The sequence below is a fragment of the Vulpes lagopus genome, chromosome 11 (assembly GCF_018345385.1).
Source record: "Vulpes lagopus strain Blue_001 chromosome 11, ASM1834538v1, whole genome shotgun sequence".
Classification (NCBI taxonomy): domain Eukaryota; kingdom Metazoa; phylum Chordata; class Mammalia; order Carnivora; family Canidae; genus Vulpes; species Vulpes lagopus.
This window is the reverse complement of record NC_054834.1, coordinates 48,951,412-48,977,010: the sequence shown is the minus strand read 5'-3', so window position 1 is coordinate 48,977,010 and position 25,599 is coordinate 48,951,412. Positions and strand designations below refer to the sequence as shown.

The 25,599-nt window shown below is 40.4% G+C and overlaps 1 protein-coding gene and 2 pseudogenes across 35 annotated transcripts in view; all 3 read left to right on the top strand.

Annotated features, from left to right (window-relative positions):
- Nucleotides 1-491: 491 nt before the first annotated feature.
- LOC121471770 lies at nt 492-1,865 on the top strand (annotated as a pseudogene).
- Nucleotides 1,866-2,951: 1,086 nt separating this feature from the next.
- LOC121471885 lies at nt 2,952-8,769 on the top strand (annotated as a pseudogene).
- A 6,031-nt stretch (nt 8,770-14,800) lies between these two features.
- The window catches only part of ZC3H11A (zinc finger CCCH-type containing 11A), a 46,370-nt gene continuing 35,571 nt past the window's right edge, over nt 14,801-25,599 (top strand). The window contains exons 1-4 of one of the 35 annotated variants that reach the window (XM_041773688.1): nt 14,821-14,954; nt 15,462-15,650; nt 20,767-20,820; nt 22,192-22,251. The gene's annotated coding sequence lies outside the window, so the exon portion shown is untranslated. Of the gene's footprint in view, nt 14,955-15,461; nt 22,252-25,599 lie in introns of all 35 variants that reach the window. The other 34 variants (XM_041773680.1, XM_041773692.1, XM_041773685.1 and 31 more) reach the window with 34 other exon arrangements.

The window sequence follows — 25,599 nt, the reverse complement described above, 5'->3', positions numbered from 1 at the left end:
AAGGCTGTTGCCTGTGTTCTCCTCTAGGATTTTGATGGATTCTTGTCTCACATTTAGATCTTTCACTAGATTTTTTTTTAAGTTTTTTTTTTTTTTTTTTAAGTAAACTCTACACCCAATGTGGGACTCAAACTCACCACCCGGAAATCAAGAGTTCCATGCTCCACCAACTCAGCCAGCCAGGAACCCCAATCCTACATATTTTTAATATTATGTTTTATAAACTCTGGGTACAATTAAAGTCCTCTAAAGAATTTTTTCTTTTATTAAGGATTTAATTTTTTTATTAATATATCCAAAGAAGCAGTATGTGGTCCTCTGTAAAAATTGAGTCATTGAATCAGCATGCAATTGGAAGTCAATCGATTCCAGAAGAGCTGATGATATTTAACATATTTTATACCTTTATTAAATATTACTAGGTATTTTTCACGACGGGTTTGCTGCCAGAACACAGGTGTCCTGAAAATCACTGCTAAACCTAAACCAAAATGGGAAAGGAAAAGACTCACATCAACATCATCGTTATTGGACACATAGATTCTGGCAAGTCTACCACTACTGGCCATCTGATCTACAAATGTGGTGGGGTCGACAAAAGAATTATCGAAAAATTTGAGAAGGAGGCTGCTGAGATGGGAAAAGGCTCCTTCAAGTATGCCTGGGTCTTGGATAAACTGAAAGCTGAATGTGAACATGGTATCACCATTGATATCTCCCTGTGGAAATTCGAGACCAGCAAGTATTATGTGACCATCATTGATGCCCCAGGACACAGAGACTTTATCAAAAACATGATTATAGGCACATCTCAGGCTGACTGTGCTGTCCTGATTGCTGCTGCTGGTGTTGGTGAATTTGAAGCAGGTATCTCCAAGAATGGGCAGACCCATGAGCATGCCCTTCTGGCTTACACACTGGGTGTAAAACAACTAATTGTTGGTGTTGACAAAATGGATTCCACTGAACCACCCTACAGCCAGAAGAGATACAAGGAAATCGTTAAGGAAGTCAGCACCTACATTAAGAAAATTGGCTACCACCCCGACACATAGCATTTGTGCCAATTTCTGGTTGGCATGGAGCCAAGTGCTACCATGCCTTAGTTCAAGGAATGGAAAGTCACCCATAAAGATGGGAATGCCAGTGGAACCACACTGCTTGAAGCTCTGGATTGCAGTCTGCCACCAACGCGTCCAACTGATAAGCCCTTGCGTCTGCCTCTCCAGGACGTCTACAAAACTGGTGGTATTGGTACTGTCCCAGTGGGCCAAGTGGAGACTGGTGTTCTTCAGCCTGGCATGGTAGTCACCTTTGCTCCGGTCAATGTTACAACTGAAGTCAAGTCTGTTGAAATGCACCGTGAAGCTTTGAGTGAGGCTCTTCCTGGGGACAATGTGGGCTTCAATGTCAAGAATGTATCTGTCAAAGATGTTCGTTGTGGCAATGTGGCTGGTGACAGCAAAAATGGCCCGCCAATGGAAGCAGCTGGTTTCATGGCCCAGGTGATTATCCTGAACCATCCAGGCCAAATCAGTGCTGTATATGCACCTGTGCTGGATTGTCACACAGGTCACATTGCTTGCAAGTTTGCTGAGCTAAAGGAGAAGATAGATCGTCATTCTGGAAAAAAGCTGGAAGATGCTCCCAAGTTCTTGAAATCTGGGGATGCTGCCATTGTTGATATGGTTCCTGGAAAACCTATGTGTGTTGAGAGCTTCTCTGACTATCCTCCTCTGGGCCGTTGTGCGGTTCGTGACATGAGACAGATGGTTGCTGTGGGTGTCATCAAAGCAGTGGAGAAGAAGGCAGCTGGAGCTGGCAAAGTCACCAAGTCTGCCCAGAAAGCTCAGAAGGCTAAATGAATATTATCCCCAATACCTGCCACCCCAGTCTTAATCAGTGGTGGAAGAACGGTCTCAGAACTGTTTGTGTCAATTAGCCATTTAAGTTTAATAGTAAAAGACTGGTTAATGGTAACAATGCATCGTAAAACCTTCAGAAGGAAAGGAGAATGTTTTGTGGACCATTGTGTGTGTGTGTGTGTGTGTGTGTGTGTGTGTGTGTGTGTGCATGTGTGGCAGTTTTAAGTTATTAGTTTTTTAAATCAGTACGTTTTAATGGATACAACTTGACCAAAAATCTGTCGCAGAATTTTGAGACCCATTAAAACAAAAGTTTAATGAGAAAAAAAAATTACTAGATAAAACATAAATTGACATTTTTTTAATTCAAGGAATTTTTTTTCTCATTACAGCAGACAGTCGATCAACCCAGTTAGGTTCGGACTGCTGGTTCTGCTTCATATCCTGTGGGCAGTGGTTTCACTGTTGGTTCAGTTCTCAAAGCCTTTGCTGTGCTGATTTGGGTCTGATCCATTCAAGTACAGGTCGAGTGTAAGCCCATGGTGTGGACAGGTTCCTACACAAAATTAGGTGTCCCCTGCTCATTCTCTCTGTCTCATGAGTTCTCCCAGCACCCGGGTCCCCATGGCCACTTTTCTGGTGCCTCTGGTCAGAGGGGATAGCAACTGGAATTTTAATTGCCTGAACTGCCACCAAAGCACAGCTCCTCAGGGAGGGTCCACCTTCAGGGAAAAGCTGAGAGAGGGGGAAAAAATGAGGATTATATACATATATTCTCTTCAATCCTCTCTTCCTGGTTGTTCTTTCCAGAAAGATGGGGTTTTCACTATAGGTGTAGCCTCTTCTCTCCCCTCTCCCCCTCCATGCACTCATTTTTGCAACTGGTAGCTTGCCCTCAGGTGAAAGCTATGAGAGAAAAGGAAAAATTTGAAAACACAAGAAACTTGCTTCTATGTAGCTTACTTCTCTCCGCAATTCATCTTCTTTTGTTGACTTTCAAGATCCTCATATATTTCCTTTTTTTTTTTTTTAAGATTTACTTATTTATTTGAGAGCAGGGGGAGTCACAGAGGGAGAGGGAGAGGGAAAGAATCTCAAGCAAGTGAGGAGCCCAACACAGGATCCCACAACCCAGAGATCATGACTTGAGCCAAAATCAAGAGTCAGGTGCTTAACCGACTGAGCCACCCAGGTGCCCCTTTGTATGCTTGCTTTCCATGTTGTGTCCAGTTTTTAAGTTGTAGTCCATACAATTCAGAGGCTGTAGTGGCCTTATTTCATCTCGGTCAGAATCAGAAGTCCCACTTCTATTATTTTTATGTGGATTTATTTGATTAAAAAGAAAATGTTCTGGCTCATTCAGCCTGACCCAGAGCCCATTTTGGAAACTCTTGTATCTTCCATCAGATACCATTTCTCTGGGGATGAAAGCAGTTTGGATACTATTCTCTGAAATGTGGTGGTTGCAGGACTCCTGGATTGCTCAGTGGTTGAACCTCTGCCTTAGGCTCAGGGTGTAATCTCGGAGTTCCAGGATTGAGTCCTACATCAGGCTCCCTGCAGAGAGCTTGCTTCTCCCTCTGTCTATGTCTCTGCCTCTCACTCTGTGTGTCTCTCATGAATAAATAAATAAAATCTTTTAAAAAAAAGAAAAGATAAGAAATGTGATGGTTTGGGATGTTATATAGAAAGGTTGAGAACCTCCAATCAGACAAACTATTGTTTATTTTAATCATGGACGTCTGTAACCAGGGATCAGCAGAAACACATTCAGTTGGCCACCTTATTGGGCCAAGGTTGGTTTTTCTTTAGAGCTATTCTCAACAGGCTTGGCCTCTTAATTAATTAGAAAATTATAAAATTCTGCTATCCCCTGTTTCCTATGTCTTAAGACCTATTAGGTTTTATTGTTTGTGTGCCTGGGGCCACCAAGCAATTCATTAAGCACTTGGTTTTCTTTTCCTGGCTCTTCTTCTCTCCAACTTTCACATGTTGGTACCCCAGGGCTGGGACCTGCATCTCTTTCCTCTGGCCTGACTCTCTCCCTATGTGACCACTGCTCCTTCCATGGAAGGAATGGTCTGTCTATGGGTTCATGACTCCCTTAAATTCCACACTTCCTATCTAATTTCCTACTTGACATCTCTACTGGGCTCTCTAATAGTATCTCATGACCTGTATTATCTAAGGAAGAGTTCTTAATTCCCCAGTTCCAGATCTGTTTCTCCTCAGTCTTCCCCATTCCAACAAATGGTGCATCATCTCTTCAGCATCTACTGGCTTAGGCCCCACACTCAGGAGTCAACCCTAACATCCTCTTAAGTCTTGTCAGTTCTGCCTCTGAGCTGCCCATTCTCCACTTCCGCCCACATCCATTGCCTCCACCTCAGTCAAAGCCACCATCATGTCTCTCCCAGATGGCAGAGAGAGCCTTTCTGACTGCTTTCCCTGCTTCCTCCTGTATTTGCCTGTTCTTGGTACCTTCCCTGTACAGCAGCTTCTACAGCAGAAATCACCTCACTCTCTTGCTTAAAACCCTTACGTGGCTTCCTTTGGCAACTAGATGTCTTTTTGTAGTCTAAGAGGTGCTGCAGGACCTGTCCCTGTTTCCATCCTCCTTTCTCACTGTTCTCCTATATAAGCCTATATAAGCCCTGTGTGGCTTTCAAAAGCCAATATCTACTCTTGACAACCGAACCATCGTCATCACCTCTCATCCAGGTCAGATTGTCAAGCATGGGGATATCAAGTGTGTGTTAAATGAAGGCATGCCGGGATCCCTGGGTGGCGCAGCGGTTTGGCGCCTGCCTTTGGCCCAGGGCGCGATCCTGGACACTCGGGATCGAATCCCACGTCAGGCTCCCGGTGCATGGAGCCTGCTTCTCCCTCTGCCTGTGTCTCTGCCTCTCTCTCTCTCTCTCTCTGACTATCATGAATAAATAAATAAAATCTTTAAATAAATAAATAAATAAATAAATAAATAAATAAATGAAGGCATGCCAATTTATCGTAGACCATATGAGAAGGGTCGCCTAATCATCGAATTTAAGGTAAACTTCCCCGAGAACGGCTTTCTCTCTCCTGATAAACTTTCTTTGCTGGAAAAACTCCTACCTGAGAGGAAGGAAGTAGAAGAGACTGATGAAATGGACCAGGTAGAACTTGTGGACTTTGATCCCAATCAGGAAAGATGGCGCCATTACAATGGGGAAGCATATGAGGATGATGAACATCATCCTAGGGGTGGTGTTCAGTGTCAGACTTCTTAATGGGGCTGGTGAATAGCACTGCTGCTGGCATTTTATATGCAGTAGTGGATGAGTGAAGGACTATAATCATAGCTCACTACTTGCTATTGTTTTTGTTTTAATATTCAACTATAGTAGTGTTTTAAAAGTTAAATGAAGAATAAACTCAAATAAAAAAAAAAAAAAAAAAAGTTCCTAGGAGGAAGACCAGGAGAGTCTGTCACAGAAGCCCTGATGAGAGAATGCTTCCAAGAAGAATTGGTTCCTGTGGTCCATGCAGCTGAGAGGCTGAGTGAGTAGAGGCATAGACTGGATTTGCCCACAGGGAGGAGTGAGTGACTTCATGTCCTCCATTAGAAAAGTGGGTTGTTCTGAGGAGTATAGATTATGTAGAGTCTATATAGATTATGAATGTGTATAACTAAGACATCATTAGTCTGAGTTCAAATGATTTTAGTTCTGCAGCTCATAGTCAATCATTCTTAGACCTTAAAGTTTATCAGAATCACTTGGAGGGGGCAGCCCAGGTGGCTCAGTGGTTTAGGGCTGCCTTCAGCCCAGGGCGTGATCCTGGAGACCCGACATCAAGTTCCACATGGGGATCCCTGCATGGAGCCTGCTTCTCCCTCTGCCTGTGTCTCTGCCTCTCTCCCTCTCTCTCTCTCTCTCTCATGAATAAATAAATAAAATCTTTTTAAAAAATCACTTGGAGGGCTTGTTAAACTATAGCTTTTATGATTCAATTAGGATTGACACTTTGCAGTCCTAACAACATTCCAGGTGTTGCTAAACCTCATCCTGTTCTACAAATAGGAAGTTACAGTCTTTTTCAGGGGTTATCTTTTGCTCTTTTTTTGAGTATTTCCCATAGTGCCTGGGTGTCCATAAATGGCACTGCTTACTGCTTACTACTTCTGCAGCCTGGTGGAAAGGAGACGAGGATACCCCTTGAACTAAGTTCTGCCATCCATGGTCCCTAACAGCCCCGTGGAGATGCCATTCTGACCAAGTCATCCACGCCAGCTGGCCTCTGCCCAGCTCGGGACAGCCAAGCACCTGCTGCCACTGCTAATAATGGAACCACAGATCCACCACTTGATAGAACCAGTAACCTGTTAATGTCACTGGTGTCAGTTTCTTGGCTTAAATCCTAGAAGTCCTGAAGGAATAAAACTCTAGCTTACTGACTTCTATAGGCCTTAATGTAGGCATCCATAGGTTTCCCTAGACATTAGTGCAATAGGAAGGAACATGCTCCAACTCTACTAAACCCAGTCAGAACTATCCCACTGCAAAGCTGCCCCACTTTCTGAGTGGTGAGCTCACTCAATTCACACACACACACTACTCTAGAGTCACCTCTATCCACCTACACCTGAACTCACCCTCACTGCACACAATATACACCATTTAAGGAGCGGCCCTGTAGGGCACTGAGTCTGAGTCACTGGCTCCAAATCCATGTTCCCTCATAGAGATTTTCCTCTTGAGAAACTGACCATCCTTTCCTGAAGTCCAACTTCACCTGGGCCTTCCCCACCCATCAGTCATGTCTTTGTAGACTTAAATCTCAGGGGTGTCAGAGTTCCTGGTCCCTCTGTTTTGGGAGATGGGGGTTCATTTCCAAATAATTTGGGGTTGCAGAAAGATACAAGAGATTCCACCGCAATTCACTAATGACAGCAAACAAGTTCCCAAAGCAAATAGGTGCACTGGAGGAAAGGCATTGTCAAACTCCTTTCTGCAAGAACATGAAGTTCACCCAGGCCAGTAAAGCATCAGCATTTACATGGTACAGATGTTAAAGAAATGATAGCTATTACTATTATTGCCTGTTTCTGCCCTAGAAACTCATCTTTTTCCCCAACTCAGTTTCCCCTCCAGCTTTTCCTGCCCAACCCTAATCTCTAGTCTCCTTTATTCACACCCAGATGGTGCCCCTCCAGCATCTCTCTCCCGAAATTCACTTTGTCCTGCCCTTCCCTTAAACAAGAAACAACCAGTCCCTATTTGTAACCATCCAAACTCCTCTTCCTAGCCTTCAAATCCTGCTCCCTTATCTCTCCAACCTTAGCATGTATTCCCCCAAATCCATCCAAACACATATCAAATGCCTTCAGGCACTTAGAACTATAAAGATGGGGGATCCCTGGGTGGCGCAGCGGTTTGGCGCCTGCCTTTGGCCCAGGGCGCGATCCTGGAGACCCGGGATCGAATCCCACATCGGGCTCCCGGTGCATGGAGCCTGCTTCTCCCTCTGCCTGTGTCTCTGCCTCTCTCTCTCTCTGTGACTATCATAAATAAATAAAAATTTAAAAAAAAACTATAAAGATGAACTAGATGTTGCTGTTCTCAATGAGCTCACAGTATATAGAAAGAAGCAAATGAGCATAAGCTGATTCCTAAACCACGTGAGAAGGTCTAGGCTGCTGAAACCCAGTCAGTAGGTTGATCGAGGGTGGAGAAAGGGCATTTGAAGCAGAAGAAAGTAGATGTGCAAAAGCATGCAGGCTTGAGTAGAGCACATTCACGTCACTCCAGGTCATTCCACATGATGGAGCAAAGAAGTGGAGAAAAATGGACTGGTAATTTGGGGGGATAAAGAAGTGGGCAGGAGTAAGATTTTGCATATTAAGAGATATCCACAAAAGCTTAGAATTGATCCTAAGGTTAATGGGCAATAGTTGAAAGATTTTCAGTAGAGAAGTAAATTTTAATCTTAATATAGAGGTTTGAAATTGTTCTGATTCATAGATAAGTCCAAATTCAGGGACTTGTTTAAAATGTATTTTAAAGATCTTACATTACAGAGAGATTGGTATTTGTGAACATAGAAAGCATATATCAGGGTCTGTCCTATATTAAACAATAATTAGGCAGTTCATCAGGGAATGCAAAACTAAAGCTGCCATCTTTTGTCCCCACGTGTGTGCATCTAATCTCAGATGGTCTGCCGGAGACCCCCTGAGCGCCAACTCTATTCCCCCCACATGGTCCCATTCCCACTCCAAGATGAAAGAAATTATCATGAACCAGGAGAAATTTGCCAAACTGCAAGTGCGCATTGGTGGAAAAGGACCTGCCTGCTGAAAGAAGAAAGTGTTTCATGGAACAGCTACGGCAGATGATAAAAAACTTCAGTTCTCCTTAAAGAAGTTAGGGGTAAGCAATATCTCTGGTATTGAAGAAGTGAATATGTTCACAAACCAAGGAACAACAATCCACTTTAACAACCCTAAAGATCAGGCATCGCTGGCAGTGAACATTTTCACCATTACAGGCCATGCTGAGACAAAGAAGCTGACAGAAATGCTACCCAGTATCTTAAACCAGCTTGGTGCAGACAATCTAACTAGTTTAAGAAGACTGGCTGAAGCTCCGCCCAAACAATCTGTGGATGGAAAAACACCACTTGCTACTAGAGAGGATGATGATGATGAAGTTCCAGATCTTGTGGAGAATTTTGATGAAGCTTCCAAGAATGAAGCAAACTGAATTGAGTCAACTTCTGAAGAAGATAAAACTTGAAGAAGTTACTGGGAGCTGCTATTTTATAGTCTGACTGCTTTTTAAAATTTTGTTCATGGATCTGATAAAATCTAGATCTCTAATATTTTTAAGCCCAAGCCCCTTGGACACTGCAGCTCTTTTCAGTTTTTGCTAATACACAATTCATTATTTGTAGCTAATTAAGCTGAAGAAGTCTGGGAATAAACTTTGAAACAAGGTTAAAAAAGTTCTTTGCCTAGGAAAAATAAAATAAAATAATTACTGATATAATCTCTCCTCATTTTGCATAATACTGTGTATCTGTAAAGAATCAGTACTCATTCATTCATTCATCACAGTGACAGGCAAGCTTGAAGAAGCAAGACAGCTTCTAGTTATTGTAGGACAATACAAGTGACCTCTGCCTCCTCTCATGAGATGGATTATATTACCTATTTGAATTATATGCATTGAAAAAAATTGAGTAGATTAATAAATAAACACAGTATAAAATTCAACCACCAAAATCAGTGAAAAGTATGCTTCTTCCCATGTCCTCCAGCACGTTCCCTGCCCCTTTGACCTTCCCCAGAGGCAACTACTCTTATAAACCTTTCCAAACACCATTCTATACAAATGGTAACATTTTATAATGCTCTTTTACATGTTTATATACATTAATACAAAGCACATTGTTGTTCTATGAGAAGCATAGAAGCATGAGAGCATAGAACTTCATTGTATGGCTGTAATACTTTAAATTTAACCATTATCATATTTATAGGTAGGTTAAATCCTAGCCATGTACATACATCAATTTTTCTCATGTATGAGTAGAAGTACAGGATAAACTTCTAGATGTAGATTTGCTGGATCATAGTATAGAGAACATCTTTTTTTTTTATATATACTAGTTTGTATAACAAAAGTAACATAGATATAATAAAACAAAATTTGAAACAGTACCAAAAAGTACAGTGAGAAGTCTCCTTTTGAGTTCAGACATACAGCTCTACTTTCCTCAGTTAATCACTTTTATTTTATTTTTTAAGATTTTATTTACTGGTTCATGAGAGACACACAGAGAGAGGCAGAGACACAGGCAGAGGGAGAAGCAGGCTCTATGCAGGGAGCCTGATGTGGGACTCAATTCCAATACTCCAGGATCATGCCCTGGGCCAAAGGCAGGTGTTCAACCACTGAGCCACCCAGGCATCCCAGTTAATCACTTTTAATAGATTCTCCAGAAGTTATTCCATGTATAGGCGTGTGTATGCTGTTTAGATTATACTTGGATTTTATTTTTTGTTTTTTAAATTTTATTTATTTGAAGTAATCTCTACACCCAGTGTGGGGCTTGAACTCACAACCCCAAGATCAAAAGTCACATGCTTTTCTGACTGAGTCAGTCTGGTGCTCCTCTACTTGCATTTTTTTTTCTACTTGCATTTTAAAAGAGAAATTCTGTGGTTGTTTGAAAGGAAGATAAGAGAGGGCAAAGTGGAGAGGCAGCAAAACCAATGAAGAAGCATTGCAGCAATCCAGGAAATGTGCAACAAGTGATAAAGGCCTAAACTAAGCAGAAGCAATGGGAATGGAAAGGAAAAATGTAGGTTCAAGAAATATTTAGGTGGTAAAGTCAATTAGGTTCCTAAGTATCTGGATGTGGGAGGTGAGTAAAAGACAGGAGTCCTCCTTCACTCCCAGATTTCTGACCTTGGTGACTGGGTGGATAGTGGGTGGTACCATCCACTAAGACAAAGATGTCGGGAAGAGGAGATGTGGGAGATGAGGTGATTATTTCATTTTGGTATGTTGAATTTAAAGTGACTCTGAAACATCCAACTGAAAATTACTGTAGGCAGCTGGACAGAGATCTGGGTCAGAGATACAGATCTGAGTCACCGCATAAAATTAATTCAGAGTTGAAACCAAGGAAACAGATGGATAATCGAGAGAGAGAATGCAGAGCAAGAAAAGATGAGAGCTGAGGACTGAATCTTGGAGAACATCAATGATTAAGTGAGGAGTAGAGAGGGAGACTAGAGAAAAGGTAGCCAGAGAATTTGGAATGAAACTAAGATAGAATTTTGTCCATGGGAGGGAGAGTTTAAAGAAAGAAAAAATAGGGGCACCTGGGTGGCTCAGTCCATTAAGTATCCAACTCTTGGTTTCAGCTCAGGTCATTGTCTCGGGGTTGTGAGATTCAGCTCCACACTGAGTGTGGCACCTACTTGGGATTCTCTCTCCCTCTTCCTCTTCCCCTCCCCTGCTTGCATGTGTGCATGCTTTCTCTCTCTCTCTCTCTCTCTCTCTCTGTCTGTCTGAAAGAAAGGAAGAATGAAAGAAAGAAAGAAAGAAAGAAAGAAAAAAAGAAAGAAAAGAAAGAAAGAAGAAAGAAGAAAGAAAGAAAGAAAAAGAAAGAAAGAAAGAAAGAAAGAAAGAAAGAAAGAAAGAAAGAAAGAAAGAAATGGTGAATGAGTGTCAAATGATTAGCATAATGATTTGGAGTTGGACAGATGTAGGTGTGAAGCCTTTCTTTGCCACTCACTAGCAATGACCCCTTGCACTCACCACTAGAACTTTATAAGTGTTTGTTAAAAAAAAAAGTTAATAATATTACTTATCTAACAGTAATGGATAATAATAGTAATCTAACAGTTATTTTGAGGATCCAATTGGATAATGTATATAAAAAATGGTTAGCATAGTGCCTGGCATATAATAAACTATCAATATAAGCTTCTTACAATAAAGAAGAAAAATAAGCACTGAAAAGGAGCCATTTAATTTAAAACCTGACCCAACTGCAGTAATTTCAGAGAATTATATGAGGATATAAATCTAAATAAAATACATCGAAGAGTGTATGTGAGGTGAGGAGAAAGTAGCTTCAGAACTTGGCAGTAAAGATAAGATGAGAAATCAGGTGTGCCAGAAAACAGAAGGAACTGTACATGAGACTTTCTCACCATCCAATTATTTATTTATTTATTTTTAGATAGAAGGAGGAATCTTGTATGTTGCTAAGCTTTGGGGAACTATAGAGAGACACGTTTAAAAAACGAGACACTGAACATCATCACTATTTCAGCCTTTCTGAGACACAACTTTGCACATTTTTTTTTAAAGATTTTATTTACTTATTCATGAGAGACACACAGAGAGAGCACGAGAGAGGCAGAGACACAGGCAGAGGGAGAAGCAGGCTCCATGCAGGGAGCCCGATGTGGGACTCCATCCTGGGCCTCCAGGATCAGGCCCCGGGCAGCGGAAGGCAGGAACTAAACCGCTGAGCCACCCAGGGTTCCCATCTTTGCATATTTTCTATCTTTCTACAAACTCTCTACCTTTTTGTTCTTGTTCCAAAGACTTCAAGAAACCCTTTCATGTCTAAACAATATTACTCAAATGCCTTCCCAACATGCGAGGTCTTCCAGATTCTTGCTCTAATCTAGTATTAACAACATTCTCTCTCTAACCTGGGGACTCGTCCAGATGAATTTCTCTCCTCACCTGTTCAGAGGGGTTCTTTATATAGCTTCTTTCCTTGTCTTCACTTACCTCTCACTTCTGGCCTACTTTCAGGCCACTCAAGTCTCACTCTCTCCAGAAAGCATTACCTGAAACATTGCACTTTTCAGTGGCCACCTCCTCCTTTCTAACCCTTTTAGAACTAATGTAGAGGTTGTAGACCAGCCCACAAAGTGATTTTTGTTGTTATTGTTTTATTTGAATTAGCTTCCAAATGTATGAATCAGAAATTTTCACATAAAACTCTGAATTTCCAGTTTCTCTTTAAAAATCAGAAGATGTAATGACAGTAAGTCTGCATCCTCTCCTGGCAAAAATGGGCTGGAGTTTAGTGGTAACAGCTGGCCCTTTTGCTAGGGCACACATTCTAAGTTTTATCCTTGCAGCTACTCACTGTATCCATATATATATGTGCCTGGCTCATGTAAGTATTTGAACTTGTAACCCCAAGTCTAAGCCATTGGCTGGACACTTGGTGGGCACTACCTGGCAGTTATTTATCTTTGCATTTCTCATGTCTTCCAGTAAACTTCCACATGGGAAGTTTCACACCTTTAGGCCCATTTGGGATCCCCCCAAAGCCTGGCACAGCCTAAACATAGGAGTATAGTCAGTGTAAGGTAAATGAGGATGATGATGAAAACTAGTCAGTCGTAAGTAACCATCTCCCAATAAAACCAATTACCTCATACCAAAATTAAGTATCCAGAAAAAAAACTCTATATGAAAAAATAAAACCACCTAAGAAAGCATTGGGAGTCAAGAGGTGAAGGTGGTCCTAGAAAGATTGACTTCAGTGATACCACTTCTGCTCTTGCAGCTACAGCAAGATATTGAACTGTCGCCATTGTAGTTAGCAGGTGTTTGTGATTTCTGCTTAAGGCTTCTTGCTAGAAGCCTCTGTTGGTCCCTCTTATCTCACTCATGTCAGACAGCTGAGACCCAAAGGTGGGAAGAAAAAGAGGAGGGATAATGGATATTGATGATGGACACTGGGTTGAAAACATGTAGGTATAGAAATGGCTTTCAAGAATACCCCTATTACCCACTGTGTGGACTCTTCTGGCATTATGACTCAAAGTCGTAGTGCCAGAGGTCATATCTTGATGTAAGTGGCATGTAGATTATGGAGGAGAGGCAAGGTTTAAAATGTATGGAGCCAGAAGCTAGTCTGTGGAAAATTCTTTCAGTCATCACACATATAAAATTGTAAGTGGAAGATTCAGTTATCACTAATCCTTGGTTTAGTAGCAAGCATTCAAGATAGGCTTCAGCGACCTCTGCCTCACATTATTCATACCCTGCTGAAACTTACTGCAAAACAGCCTTACAGTGGAATGGGAACTGTTAAAAAGAATAAAGTAGGCCTCTAAGCACTGATGACCATTGGAAGATATTCAGGATATATTGTACAGTGGGGGGCGGGGGGTGGGGGGAAGCAAACCGCAAAGCAATATGAGTGGTATGAATAATTTGAGCTTGTTCCTATCTTTAAAATACTGTATTTCATCCATTCTAAAACATATATTCTTTCAACTTTTAACATCTCCGATCAATGGTGTGTCAGAGTTTAATTGGTAGAGGGTTTTTGTTTCAGTTCTAATAAGATGCTTATTACCTTCGATTTGATGAAATAGGATATAACTACATGCAGTATACCAATCAGAATAGAACTGCAGCTTGTAAAGCCCTGGGCTGAAAAACCCTTCAACTGTTTGGCTGGCTTTCTGCTAAACTGAAAAGCCCTAGGCATTGTGGCGCAGACGGAAACAGGTTACCAGGAACCTGCCTGATAGGCCTGGTTGACGTGGCAATCACGGAGCATTGTCTTGTAAGACAGGGATTGTGGCTAGGATTCTAATGTTGTGCCTTCTCACTTTTCCAAAGTGAGACAGAAAAGCCCAAGTCTCAGGAACTGCTCTGACCGGTACTGGCTTAGGCCCCCACACCAAGCTGGTAGTTGGCAGAACAAGCCTGGGAGGAAATAAAAGGTGCCTGGAGGCCCATCCGCTTTACTATCAATTTAAAAAATTTAAACCACTCATACGTATTACTTCTATAACCAGAGAAAAAAGTGAATACATTCAAATTGTAAAGTACAGGATAACGTCAATTAGGAAGTGGCCGGGCGACCCCTGGTTTTCCCTTTTTCTGCTCCAACCCTCATGAGCATTGTAAGGAGCATGAATTATTTTTTCCAAGACAAAAATTTGTCTTAAGAAATCCAGGAGATGCCCCAAGCCCGATCTCACCTCCTCGAATCAAAAGAGGGGCAAGTAGTTCATTTCTAAATGGAAACTATGCACGGTTCAGGCAATTCATTCACGGACCAAATTCTTTGGTAAGAAACACACGAGGGCCTACTGTCCGGTAGACAGCCGTCCCCGGGGCTCTATCGCTTATTACTTCATTTGACTGAAAAACTTTATTTTTTTTTTTTGACTGAAAAAGTTTAAAAACAATTTGAAACCCAGGTTTCTAAAAGCGCGTTCCTCGCAAATGAAGATACCCCCCACCGTCCTAGTGCCTCCCCTCACACGTGACCCTGTGACCCCGGGAAGCCATCTTAAGCCTCGTCTCATAGGGAAAACTACAACTCCCAGAATCCTCTCGCTTTGCGTCGTGCTGGCACTTGTACTGGCCGGGTCTTAGAGCTGAGCCTGTAGCCAGGCGCCATCTTTGACGCTGGCAGTTTTGGATTTCTGCTGGTGTTGCTGCTGTGAGGACGGCGGACGGTAGCGGCTAAGAGAGAAGAAAGACGTGGCAGCAAGCGGGAGTCGGGGCAGTGTCGGCGGTTCGGTAAAGTTTCTGTTCTCTGGTAACTAGACCCGTTTTTTGATTCCCGGTGGCTCGGGGCAGGGGAGGTGGGGGAGAGGGCGAGGGGAGTGGCCGCGGCCTCCCCTCGCCCCTGGGTTGCGGCCTAGTCCGGGAAGTCAGAGCGGGTCCTTCGGCCCCGCCGCAACGGTCCCCTCCCCCACCTCCGGCCGCCGCCGCCGCCCTCGCCTGGGCGAGCTGGGAGCCCCGGGCTCCCGCTCCCAGCTCCATCCACCCCACCCCCACCCTCCCCCACCCACCCCCGCACCCCACCCCCACGGCGCCTGCTCCTTTCCCGACAACCTCCCTCCCCTCCCCCACATCCGGTGTTCGCCAAACCGCCGGAGCCGGAGCAGCCCCGGCAAGCCGGCTTGCTCCCCGCTCCCGGAGGGAGAAGTGACCCCAGGTCGCTTTCTTCGCGACCACAGTTTCCCTAGTTGAGCAGGACTCCCACTGCCTAAATCAAACTGAGTGCCAGGAGCTGAATTTACCTACTCTCATTCCTCTCCAGGGCCCCACTACTTGGGAGATATTCTCAAACTCCACCGACCTTAATCCGGTATCCTCCACCCCCTCCCGACCTTAATTAACTCCCACCCCAGCCCTCCGCAGCGGAGTCAAGAACAACAGGGACACTTCCGTTCTCCTTGTAGGATTGATGAAACCGTATTGAAGAACACCCCCTAAACTCCCATAATCGGTGCGGATTCCTATGGGGAAGGCCCATGTTGTTGACATCTTGCAGGCCTTGGTTCTGGACCTTGAGAAGGAGGCTGTGGAACTAGTGATAGCGATGCTTTTTAGGGTAAATGTATGTAGGTATTGGGAGAAGGGGAGGGATCAACCGGAAAGGAATGAAAGTGATTTAAAGCTCAAGTTTCAGTTTTTGCTGTTCATATAAGAATTCAACTTATGAGTTACTCGTTTATAGGCAGTAAAGCTTTTCCAGTCTAAAAATATATGAAAGCTAAATTTGGATTAACTCTTGATACAAACAGTAAATTGAAAATGCAGCTTGTGACCTTTTAAATTTTTATTCTTAAAACACCTTTTTTTTTTTTTTAAGCCATCCACATTTTTTTAAATTGTGTTATTTTTATTTAGAGCTGAAAGGGCTCAACTCGCATTTGCTGTTAATGACCAGTATGTGGAGTCTGCTTTATATTCCCAGAATTGACTTTTTGGCGTGTATTGTCAAATCACAGTCCTAAATAACGAATGTTGAATGATGCACTATGTTTTTGTTTAAGTGAAATTTCCTGAAAATGATTTCAGAATTAAGGGAAATTGATGTTGCTACCATGACGCATCATAAAAATACATATTATAAAAGATGAAGGCATTTCAAGGAGATGCAGTTCTTGATGAAGCGGAAAGAACATGGGCCTGGGATTTGGAAGACCTGGCTTCTAGCTGCTTCTAACTCTGTGACTTTGGGAAGGTGGGCCTCAAGTTCTTTTATTCTATTAACATGAAGAGATTGGACTATTTGAAATCTGATTCGGAACTCAGACATTGGAAGGGATCATAAAGCCCTCTAAGAAAAGAGTTTGGGAATGTTCTCCATTGCTGTCACTTTTCCTCCAAAAATAACCTGGCTTGGAAGTCATTGTTCCAAAGGGAATTTGATTCCCCACAGAAATTGGAGACAAGGTAATGTAATTAGAGAGGAACAGCTATATTTCTGCTTGAGTAATAAACCCACTAACAGATTCTGGTACGGATTTTGGAGACAAAGAGAATGAGTGTATGTACCTTAAGTGTACCAGTTTCCTCACTCTCTCCTGGTAGACGCTGCAATACTTTTAGTGATGCTGGTATTCTGGGATGTGTTCCTATTGATGCTAATACAGATGAAGAAGATGTGGTAGAGGGAAAGATGGTGGCAGAAGGAATGGATAAAGAGGCAAAGTTGCCTGCTAAAAAGAAAAGAAAGAAGGGTTTACGGATTAAAGGGAAAAGGCGAAGAAAAAAACTGATACTTGCAAAGAAGTTTAGTAAGGATTTGGGATCTGGGAGGCCTGTTGCAGATGCCCCTGCTTTATTAGCTTCCAGTGCCCATGAGCAGGATGAAGAAGGTCTCTTTGAAAGCAATATAGAAAAACAGATCTATCTCCCTAGTACCAGAGCCAAGACCTCCATTGTATGGCACTTCTTTCATGTTGACCCCCAGTATACCTGGCGGGCTATTTGTAACCTCTGTGAAAAAAGCGTTAGCAGGGGTAAACCAGGCAGCCATCTGGGAACATCTACTCTACAACGACATTTGCAGGCGAGGCATTCACCTCACTGGACCAGGGCCAACAAATTTGGAGTCACTAGTGGGGAGGAAGATTTTACTTTGGATGTGCCTTTATCTCCCTCTTCTGCTGGAAGCAATGGAAGCTTTGAATATATGTCTACTGATCCATTAGATGAAAACAAAATGGGTAAGAAGCGCGATAAATCGGTATCTGATGCCCTGAGGGCAGAAAGAGGGAGATTTCTCATCAAAAGTAACATTGTCAAGCATGCCTTAATCCCTGGAACAAGAGCCAAGACATCTGCAGTTTGGAATTTTTTTTACACTGATCCTCAGCACATCTCAAGAGCTGTGTGTAACATATGTAAAAGAAGTGTGAGCCGGGGTAGGCCAGGTTCTCACTTAGGAACTTCAACACTTCAACGACACCTGCAGGCCACACATCCCATCCATTGGGCTGTTGCCAACAAAGACAGTGGTGCAGTTGGAAATGGATTAGATGAGGCTGAGACTGAGAGAAATGATCTCTTAAGTGATCCTCTGCATGGAGAGAAGTCTACAGGCAGCCATGATTTAACAGCTGAGGACCTTAGTGACTCTGATTCAGATGAGCCTCCTGTGTTAGAGGTCGAAAATAGTAGAAGATCTGAGAGTCCTATTCCTGTTGCAGAACAAGACACTCTGACACATGCACAGGAGGGAGAAACAACATACTCTGAAAATTCAGTCTCAAGTCAAATAAGTCAGGCAATTATTCAAATGATTGTGGAGGATATGCATCCTTACAACTACTTCTCAACTCCAGCCTTTCAGAGGTTCATGCAGATTGTGGCCCCTGACTATAGATTACCATCTGAGACTTACTTTTTCACAAAGGCTGTTCCTCAATTATACGATTGGGTCAGAGAAAAAATTTTCTTAACTTTGGAGAATGTTCAAAGCCAAAAGATCCACCTGACTGTGGACATTTGGACCCATGACCCATCCACTGACTATTTCATTGTGACTGTGCACTGGGTTTCTTTGGAAACTGCACCTTCTTCCAGTAATGGCAGGATCCCCAATTTTAGAAAGTGGGCAGTACTGTGTGTAACAGGGTTGGCCAAAGACTGTTTGATAACCAACATTTTACAAGAATTAAATGACCAGATTGGTCTGTGGCTTTCTCCTAATTTCCTCATTCCTAGCTTCATTGTTTCCGATAATTCCTCTAACGTGGTACATGCAATCAAAGATGGAGGTTTTACCCATGTGCCATGCTTCCTGCATTGTTTAAATATAGTCATTCAGGACTTTTTTTGTGAGCACAAAAGCATTGAGAATATGTTAGTAGCTGCTAGGAAAACCTGTCATCATTTCAGTCATTCGGTTAAGGCCCGTCAGATTCTGCAAGAGTTCCAAAATGATCATCAACTTCCATGGAAGAATTTGAAGCAGGATGAAACTGGCCATTGGATTTCTACCTTTTATATGTTAAAATGGCTCTTAGAGCATTGCTACTCAGTTCACCATAGTCTTGGTAGAGCGAGTGGAGTTGTGCTCACCTCCCTTCAGTGGACTCTTATGACTTACGTTTGTGATATTCTTAAACCATTCGAGGAGGCCACCCAGAAAGTGAGTGTCAAGACCACAGGATTGAATCAGGTGCTACCCCTAATCCATCATCTGCTCCTTTCTCTGCAGAAACTCAGAGAAGATTTTCAAATAAGAGGTATTACTCAAGCACTCAATCTGGTGGACAGTTTATCTCTGAAACTTGAAACTGATACCCTATTGAGTGCCATGCTCAAATCCAAGCCCTGTGTCTTAGCTGCTTTGTTAGATCCTTGTTTTAAAAACAGTTTGGAAGACTTTTTCCCTCAAGGTGCCGATTTAGAAACTTATAAGCAGATCCTTGCAGAAGAAGTTTGCAATTATATGGAATCTTCAGAGGTCTGCCATATTGCAACCTCAGATGCTGCTGGTCCCTCAGCCATTGTAGGAGCTGATTCATTTACCTCATCTATAAGAGAAGGCGCCTCCAGTTCAGGGTCTTTTGATAGTTCAGCTGCAGATAATGTTGCCGTTGGAAGCAAAAGCTTCATGTTTCCTTCTGCCATAGCAGTAGTGGATGAATACTTCAAAGAGAAGTATTCAGAGATCTCAGGAGGTGGTGACCCTTTGATTTACTGGCAAAGGAAGGTGAGCATATGGCCAGCTTTGACCCAAGTTGCCATTCAATATCTAAGCTGCCCCATGTGTAGTTGGCAGTCTGAATGTATCTTTACTGCAAATAGCCAGTTTCATCCAAAACAGATTATGAGCCTGGACTTTGACAATATAGAACAGCTGATGTTTTTGAAAATGAACTTGAAAAATGTTAACTATGATTATTCTACGTTGGTTCTGAGCTGGGATCCTGGGAATGAAGTTATTCAAAGAAACGAAAAAGAAATATTACAGTAATTTCTTTTTCATTTGAAATGGGCAACTTGTTGCTGTTACTGTATTCTAATTGCTATAGTTATATATGGTTATACTAATTATTCATACACAAATCTGGGGAAACCTGAAAACACAAAACGTGAAAACGTGCTGAAAATTCCTCGGAGGTAATAATGCTGACAAAGTGAAGATTAAAAATTTTATAGTAACTCAGTGTAGCTGTCTCTTGAAATTTTGTTTATATCAATTAAGAGAAAAAATTTTTTAACTTAAAAAATATAGTGCAGCATTGAAAGGCTTTAGGCTATTTCTGGCTGGTAGATTGAACATATAATTGGTTTTAAGTAAAAATTTCTCCCATCGTGGGAGGTTTGATTGCTCTGAAACCAATGAAATTGAGGTAAAAAAGCGGTATTTTTTCCCCTCTCTCCCATTTTTCTATTTCTTTAAAAACCCTGATCCATACTTAAAGCTTGGCAAAAACAAAACTCAAAAAATTTGGTAATTTCTGATTGCCTCCTCATACTGGTCAGCTTTATCATTTCAACTTACTGAGTGTGATAGAGTTACCCTTTATATTTAGGGATTGGATCGATGTAAAAAAAAAATCAGGAAAAAATTACTTTTAGTGTTTGGATTGCCTTTTTTAACCTTCAGAAAATAGTGTAAAACCAAAATAAAGATTGTATGGGTACTTTTTACAAATTCATGAACAAATGATATAATAAAAAGTTTACAAGAATTGAAAAAGCTTGACTAGGAAGTGGAATAAAAGCCCCAGGAGCATACTTTTGACACAGTGTCTATTTCCCAAAGAATGTTTCTCTAATTCTCTAATCTTAATTAAATGCCTTTACAAATACATGTTGAATGATCCATAATACTGTATTTTTAACTATGAGTTGGTTTTTTGGCTTCTAATCTTAGCTAAACATAAGCAGTCAATATTTTCAGGTCTTAGGAATCATTGCCTCGCTGGTAAAATTAGAGAATTGATCTCAGTGATCTTTAAAGTCCCTTTCCACTCCTAAAGTATGTCTCTGTGGTTGAGTGGGAGGCCAGGAAATGATGACTTTTAGTAAAAGTCTATTACAGGTTTCAGACTGAATAACTAATGTAAGATCCCAATTTTTCCTTTTTTTCATTTTAGATTTGGGGATATTCCCTGCCCAAAAATTTCCTGGAAAATTGACTAGTATTAAGTGTGAGTAAAAGGTGTCCACTTTTTTTTAAGTTTTGATTTTAGTTTTGTCTTGGATAGTATTTGGCAAGATTTAGCCTAGAGATTATGTAGTATTTATTACATGAGAATCAAAATTGCTTTGTTACGGGGCTGGTTTCAAAATTTAGAACTCATTTCTATGTATCAAAATCGTTTTTTTTGTTTTTTGGGTTTTTTGTTTTTTGGGTTTTTTGTTTTTAATTCTTAAATGGTAAATGTACCATTGTGAAATGAAATTTCAACTCCAAAAGTTTACCCTTTTACTAACTGGAGTAAGTGAATAGTTATAAAGTCTTTAGTTGTAGCCATCACTTGTTAAAAAAAAAAAAAAATGAAACCAGGCTGCATAAGCAAGCCTTTGCAAGGCCAATATTGAATGTCACACCAGTGACACTGGTGTTGCTATAAAAGAAGAAAAAGTCTTCCCTTAGATAGAAGCTTTCTGTATTTTGACAGTGCCAGTTCAGGATGGCTATAATGCTGCTCTGCCTTCTACAGCTTGCTGCACCACTCTGTAGTTACTCAATAACTATACGTTTCTATCTTTTTTGGTTAAACACTCCCTGAAGATGATAAAGATGATAATGATGTACATACATCCGTATTATACACATTGATTCATGTGTAAGGATTTCTCTTCATGTTTATTCTGTGGGCTGGGCAGAATTTAGTGTAACGTTGATACACATCATGATACTTTGATATAAGAGTAAGTTCACTATTTTCATAATGAGCCCAAATCTGAAGGCTTTTGTAGTATATTTTAAAAGGGAAAACTTAACCAAATGTTTTATTTCTACACGTTTGTGTATATGTGTGTGTGTGTGTATAAGCCAGTTAGTATATATGTATATGTATATTATATACATAAAACACTTTATATTTTTTCATACAAGTATGCTTTTATTATACAGATAATAAAGATGGGGGAAGGTTTCTGTTTTTTTCTTAATAGGTGAAGAAATCTTGAAGACCAGAAATTGGATCTTATTGAATTTTGGTGTTCTTTTTCTTTTTTCTTTTTCTTCTTTCTTTTTAAATTATATTGTTCGGCTATGGAAGATGGATTTTTTTTTCAATATCCTTTGACTCTGAAGTTCATCTTTAAATGAACTCTCTTTTTGTTGGTTTTTATTTTTGTTTTTGTTTTTGAGGAGATAACTAAGCCTAGCTTGTCTCCAGTCTGACAAAGGTTATTCGAACGGACTTAATCTCCCAGTAGTTGGGAGATGTTTTAAAAACACGTCCTGTGTTTGAATTGTGGCTGAGAGGTTTCCTTGGCAATGTGAGGAGGAAAATTCTTTCTGCCCCATTATTATTAATTCATGGATTGAGTGTTGATTCGACCTACAGGCGTAATAGATTGGAACTCAGTGAAGACACAGAGGTTCCTGTTGAGAGCAACCAGCTAATGTAAGTGTGGAAATGGTTTTTTTCTCATATAAAGAGTGAATATTTTTATAATTTAACGTATAATTTTCCTGGATCAGTAAGAAATTAAAAAACCATTGTCAAGATATTTTTTTCTTGTAATCACTTACAAGCTTTTGGTTTGGCGATGGAAACATTTCTTTCCCTTCCCCTTTTTTTTTGATAGTACATGCACTTTATAAAAAAGTATGCCAAGGTAGAATCTCCCTGTAATGATTCCATTTCCTCTTAAAGAAGTGTTATCCATAGTTTATCATGACATAGTTCCACATCCATGCACATAGCTGTGCCTTATCTGTTTTTTTTAATGACAAGGCAATATTACTTTATATGGAAGTACTATAGTTTAATATCTCTCTCATTAATAGACATTTGAGTTTTTGCCCTTAAAAATAAAAATAGCCCACATCCAATAACAGCCCTTTGTGAGCAATTTCCCTAGAACCAATTCTCAGATGTAAACTTGTAGGATTATTACAGTTCTCTAAAGAAGTTGTATTAGTTTATTGAGTAATTAATGATGTTTTTTGATTTGTAAAAGTTCTTAACATTTTTAGTAAAAATACTAATCTTTGGTCATGTTGCTGATTGATCTTCTGCTGTGTTTCTCATTTTATGTAGTCAGATCTATCAATTTTATCATGATTTTCAACATAGTATCGTGCTAGGAAATTTTTTTTTCCAACCAGAGCTGATTTAAAAAAAAAAAAAGAAAAACACTTTTTTTCCAGTACTTGGATGGTTATGTATTTTATATCAAAAATGTGATCTAGAACTACCCTCTGATCCAGGAGTCAACTACTGGTATTTACCCAAAGAACACAAAAATACTAATTGAAACAGATACATGTACCTTGATGTTCATTGCAGCATTATCTACAATAGCCAAATTACGGAATCAGCTCAGGTGTCCATCAATTGATGAATAGATAAAGAAGACGTGGTATATATGCAATTAGCTATAAGAAAGAATGAAATCTTGCCATTACAATGACATGGGTGGAGCTAGAGAATAAAATGCTAAGTGAAATGAGTCAGAGAAAGATACATGATTTCATTCATGTGGAATTTAAGGAACAAAGGAACAAAGGGGAAAAATGAGAGAGAGAAGCAAACCAAGAAACAGGCTCTTAACCATAGAGAAGCTTATGGTTACAAGAGGGGAGGCGAGTGGAGTGATGGGGATTAAGAGTGCGCTTGTGATGAGCACCGGGTGTTGTATGAAAGTGTTGAATCACTACCGTATATACCTGAAACTTAATATTACACTGTTAGTTAACTAACTGGAATTTAAATTAAAAATTAAAAAGCAAACGTAATCTAGGGATTGAAGTTATATGACATTGCCTTTCCTTCCCATAAGCATGGTCAATAAAGTTGTCAAACACTGCTTTTTGCTGAGCTCAGTTATGAATTCAGAATCTTCGTAGTATAGTACTTTAGTTAGTGAGCTGAAGCTTCTTTGCCATCTTTGCTTTTATTCTCCTAGAACCGTTTTGTTTGAGGTACAGGTTGTTGTTTTTTTTTTTTTTTCCAAATGGGAGGCCAGTTTTTTTGTTGTTAATTTCAAATGCTTTTTTCACAAATTGCATTTATTCATGGACTTGCTTAAATTCTGTTATCTTACACTCATTTGTTTGAGAATATTATACTTAAATGGTATATTTCACAGATCCTGTCTATTAGAATTTTTCTTTCTTAGCTATTCTTTTTAAGATTTATTTATTTGTTCATGAGAGAAAGAGACCAAGAGAGAGTGAGAGAGAGGCAGAGGGAGAAGCAGGCTCCTTGCAGGGAGCCCGATGTGGGACTCGATCCTGGCTCCCGGGATCACACCCTGAGCGGAAGGCAGGCACCCAACCGCTGAGCCACCTAGGCATCCCTTTCTTAGCTGGATGATTTTACAGTCCATCAGGTTCCAATAATAAACTGTTTTCATTTGATGTATATATTATTTGGAGAAATAAGCTGCTTTAAGTCTGTACTCCATTCTGTCTCCATTATCCAGGTCTTTTGTACCTTAGTAGCTTCAGAGTTTTTCAGTTTTTAACTTAATGTAGGTTTTGTATACTTCTTCATTCTCTTCCTATATATTTTATGCCTTTATTATGAATGAGACTTTGTTACCAAGCTAGCACATAGGAAATTTACCAATTTTTTAAAATCCCTTATTAAATATTTTTTAGTTCATTTCTAGATTTACAAGCATATAATCTCTGCAGGTATTAAATTTTTTGCCTCTTTTCTCATCTTAATACCTTTCCTAATAGCATGTGCTAAACTCTGCAACAGTGTTCACAGATGGTGGAGACAATAAGTGCTCCGTTTTTGTTTGCCTGGAATGAGGTCACCTCCAGTGTTTTACTATATTGCTTGTGCTGATAGTTTCTGATAATTGAGGGCATGTATGCTAAAGAGGTTCCTTATAATTTACTAAGTTTTTGTCAGGAGTAGATGTTGCCTTTTACCTATTTTAAAGCCATTTTAACTTCAAAAATACCATTTTAAATCCTTTTTTTTTTAAAAAAAACATGTTTTCTCTTTTGAAATTTTAAGATAGCAGAGTTTTTGTTTTTTGCACCTCTTTACTCATTATGTTTATTAATGTAATGAGTTTTTCTTTTTTTTTAATGTTAAACCACTTGGTCCTGGAATAAATGTTTTTTGATCGTGTGATCTTGTTTTTTTTAGTATACTCTGGTTCAATTAACTTTATTTTGGATTTATTAGCTGTATCATAAATAAGATCTCCAAAGCAGTTGTTTTAAAACTTTTTCAAAAAGCAGTGAAATAGTGAAAGTGAATTTCTTTTTCTCAACTTAGAATACTTCAATGTATTTCAAGAATACATGGAGTACATAGATAGTATACTTGTTGAGACTTTATGTCTAAAACTTCTTCCAAGTCCTGAAATCTTGAAATGTAGTTTGATTTTTTTTTTTTTTTTTTTTTAAGATTTATTCATGAGAGACACAGATAGGTAGAGGGACATAGGCAGAGGGAGAAACAGGCTCCAATGCTGGACTCGATCCCAGACCACGCCCTGAGCTGGAGGCTGACACTCAACCACTGAGCTACCCAGGCATCCCTGAAATGTAGTTTGAAAGGCAAAATCTAAGGTCATAATCTTCCCTTTAAATTCTGGTGCATAGCATTTTGTCTTTTGGCATTTAGAGATTCAAATGATAAGTCCGATATCAAGTCCGATTTTCTTTCCTTTGTTATCAGTCTACTTTTTCCTAGAAATCTCTGTGATTCTGTCTTTACCCATTGGAATTTGAAATTTTCAGCATATCTCTGATATAGTAGAGACGTCCACGTTTTGTTTTG